The sequence below is a fragment of the Elephantulus edwardii genome, unplaced genomic scaffold (assembly GCF_000299155.1).
Source record: "Elephantulus edwardii isolate Elephantulus edwardi_28Jun2011 unplaced genomic scaffold, EleEdw1.0 scaffold00479, whole genome shotgun sequence".
In the NCBI taxonomy this organism is placed as follows: domain Eukaryota; kingdom Metazoa; phylum Chordata; class Mammalia; order Macroscelidea; family Macroscelididae; genus Elephantulus; species Elephantulus edwardii.
Window position 1 is genome coordinate 651,842 of NW_006400229.1, and position 3,914 is coordinate 655,755.

Below are 3,914 nucleotides of genomic sequence, written 5' to 3' on the forward strand. Positions count from 1 at the left end.
TGCCAGTTAAAAAGGCTGCTTTAAAATTCAGGAAGATGAATAGAGAAGCTAGATTCTACAAAGGTGTGTTTTCTGTTTTGGTTGAGGTTTGGTTGTGGACTGTTGCTCACCTTCAGGCCTGGTTTTAATTGTTTTCAGTCAAACATTCTTCTAAGTACTATAGCACTGGTCTGTCAACTTTCTTTATAGAGGTAACTCATGGCTGCTGTGATTGTAAACACTGTAACACTGGTGTGTCAAATGCAACAATGTTTGTCCACTGTGGACAGTGTTTCATGGTTGTTGTTGTTGTTATGGCCGTTGAGTCCTTTGCGACTCATAGGGACCCTATGTACAACAGCCCTAAACCCTGCTCTATCCTGTGCCAATCTCATTGACTCTGACACACCCATCCCGATTACCCCAGTCACAGAATCAATCCACCTCATAGAGGGTCTTCCCCTCCTGTGCTGTCCCTCTACTGTGTCCAGTATGATGTCCCTCTCCAAAGACCTGTCTCTCCTTACATGTCCAAAGTATGTCAGGCGAAGCCCCAGAATCCTTGCCTCCAAGGAGCAGCCTGGTTTAATCCTCTCTAGGATGAATCTATTTGTTTTCTTGGCAGTCCATGGTACAGTCAGTACTCTTCTCCAGCACCACAGCTCAAAGGCGTCAATTCTCCTATCCTCCCTAGTCATTGTCCAACTCTCTGATGCATAACAAGTGATGGCAAAAAACCATGGCCTGTAGCAGGAGCTTTCAAATTAAAACAAGCTTGGAAGCAGGAGTGGCATCCACTTCTGAAATAGCTTGCCTATAGAAACTCTATGAACTTAGAGAAACAATGAAAATTATACGTGTTCATAATTTTTATTCATAGGGTCACGATGAGTCATTTATGACTCGACAGCATTTAACAACAACAATTTCATCACCATTATTAAATCATATGGATAGACTACTTTCCACCTCATCTTTTTAGAGATAAGGACATTGAAAATTTGATTGATTAATTGAATTGCTTTAAGGTCTCATAATTAACAAATGATATGACTTGCACCAAAAAAAATGACTATTTTGAATATGTTGTGTTTTATTTCCACAAAATACAAGCAAATTAACTATGTTAGTTATGTAGCTAAATAGCTAACTATGGTTACATAACCCTGTAGTATGTTTCAAGGAAGGATTTCACATAGTAAATTTATTTTAGCTAATATTTACACTTGGTTCCAAGGTATCATACATGGTGTAGGCACACCTACTAGTAAAAGACTAGGTTCTCTGCTTCTATAAAGATTATAATCAAGAAAACCCTCTGGATCAGTTCTGTTCTGTAATACATGAGGTTGACAATAAGTATAGGCCAGGAATTTGTTTTTCCATTTTAAATGAAAATGCTGACCTGTTTTTCAGTTTTTTAATGTGATTACTTATTAGTTTGCTACTGGACAATTTGATACTGGATTACAAATGAAAACAGAGTCATCTTTGATAAACAGAATCCTGAAATATTTTCAATCTAAGAGACATTAGAAAGATACATTTATCTGTTGTTATTATTGATTGCCTTTGAGTCCAGTATGACTCATAGCAACCCTATGAATAAAGACTTGAAGACCCTCTACAACTATCAACATTTATCAAAGTTCAGAGTTTCCTGAGACAAGTTGTTTAGGAAGTAGATGCCATTCTTGTGTCCAAACCTGTCAAATATTATTGGTTGAGTCACCTGTGATGCATAGCAACTCTATATACAGCAGCTCTGGACTCTTCCCTGTCCTGAACCAGTCTCACTAATTTTGACACACCAATCCCCTGTATCAGTCCATCTCAGCCAGGGTCTCCATCTCTTGTGCTGTCCGTCCACACTTCCGTCTCCAAGGACTGATCTGTCCTGGCCACTTGCCCAAAGTAAGTGAGGTGGAACTTCAAAATCATCCCCTGCAAGGAAAGACTTGGTTTCACCCTTTACAAGACAAATCTACTTGTTTTCTTGGCAGTCCATGATGTTCAAGACTCTTTTCCAGCACCACAACTCAAAGGCATGCATTCTTCTTCCATCATTCTTAGTCATTGTCCAACTCTCTGAAGCATAACAAGTAATTGAGAAAGCCATGGCCTGAATAGGTGCACCTTTGTCTCTAGACCAACACTGTAACTATTCAGCACTCTGGAGAGGTCCATGACAGCAGATTTTCCCAATGCAATCCATCTTTTGATTTCCTGACTGCTGGTATTAAGAATGTTGATTGTGGATCCTAGCAAGCTGTAATTGCCAACCACCTCAATCTCTTGTCCATCTATTATGGTGCTACCAATTTTCCTAGTGGTGACAATCTTTGTCTTCTTGATGTTGAGCTTCAATCCATATTGCAGACTAAAGTCCTTGACCTTTTGCAACCAGTGCTTCAGGTCTTCTTCAGTTTAAGCAAGTAAGATTGTGTCATCTGAATCTTATATGCTGTTAATGAGTCTCCCTCCAATATGATGCCACACTCTTCCTCATAAAGGCCTCCTTCTCAAATGATCTGTTCTGTATACAGATTGAAAAGGGACAGGGACAGAGTGCAAACCTGATGCACTCCTGTCTTGATTTTGGACCATGCAGTATTTTCTGTTCTATTCTGAGGACTTCTTGGTCCAAGTATAGGTTTCGTATAATCACAATCAAGTGTTTGAGATTCCCATTTTCTTCAAGGGTAGCCACAATTTTGGGGATACATACAGTCAAATGCATGGTCAATGAAACACAGATAGACATTCTTCTGGTACTCTCTGCTTTCTGCCAAGATTCATCTGACATTGACAGTAATGTCCCTACTACTAAGACCTCTTAAAGCCCAGCCTTTATTTCTGATAGTTCTCTGTCAATGTATGGTTCATGTCTTTTCTGGATAATCTTCAGCAGGATTTGGCTAGTGAATGGTATTAGTGATATAGTATGATAATTTCCACATTCTATTGGGTCATCTTTTTGGGAATGGGGATAAATATGAATCTCTACCAATCAGTTGTCCAAGTAATTGTCCTCCAGATTTCTTGATACAACTTGGTGAGCACATGCAGGGCAGCATCTGTTTGCTGAAATACATAAATGAGTACCCTACCAATTCTTTGGGCTTTATTTTTTGCCAAGTCATTCAAAGCAGCCTGAACTTTTTCCTTCATCACCATTGTCTCCTGCTCATATGTTGTTTCATGAAATTCTGTGTTATTAAATTCTTTTTGGTACAATGACTCTGTATACTCCTTCAGTCTGCTTTAATGCTACTTGAATCATTGAATATTCTGCCCATAGCATCGTTTATCATTGCAACTCATGGTTTGAATTTTTCCTTTAGATCTTTCAGCTTAAGAAATGATGAGCAAATTGGGCCCTTTTGATTTTTTGACTGCAACTCCTTGCACATTTCATTATAATATTTTGTCTTGTTTTCCTGAGCAGCCATTGGAAATCTTCTATTCATCTCCTTAACTTCTTGATTCCTTCCCTTTGTTTTGGCTTCTCAGCACTATAGTGTAATATTCAGTGTCTCTCTGACATTTTTTTGGTCTTCATCTTCCTTCTTAGTAATGACATTTTGCAATCTTCATGAATGATATTCTAAATATCTTCCCACAGTTTATCTGGACTTTGTTCATTAATGTTCAAGGCCTCAAACCTATTCCTGAGTTGTTTTTACACTCATAGGAGACAGACTCCAGGTCAAATTTTAATTCCTGTGGATATTATTTAACCCTCTTTAGTTTTAATTTTGCTTACATAGGAGCAGTTGATGATCTGTTCCACAGTCAGCACCTGGTCTAGATTTTATTGCTGATATTGAATTTCTCCAACGGTTCCTTCCACAGATCTAATCAATCTGATTCCTGTGCATCCCATGAGGTGAAATATATGTGTATATCCTATGTTTATGTTTTTTACAAAAGGT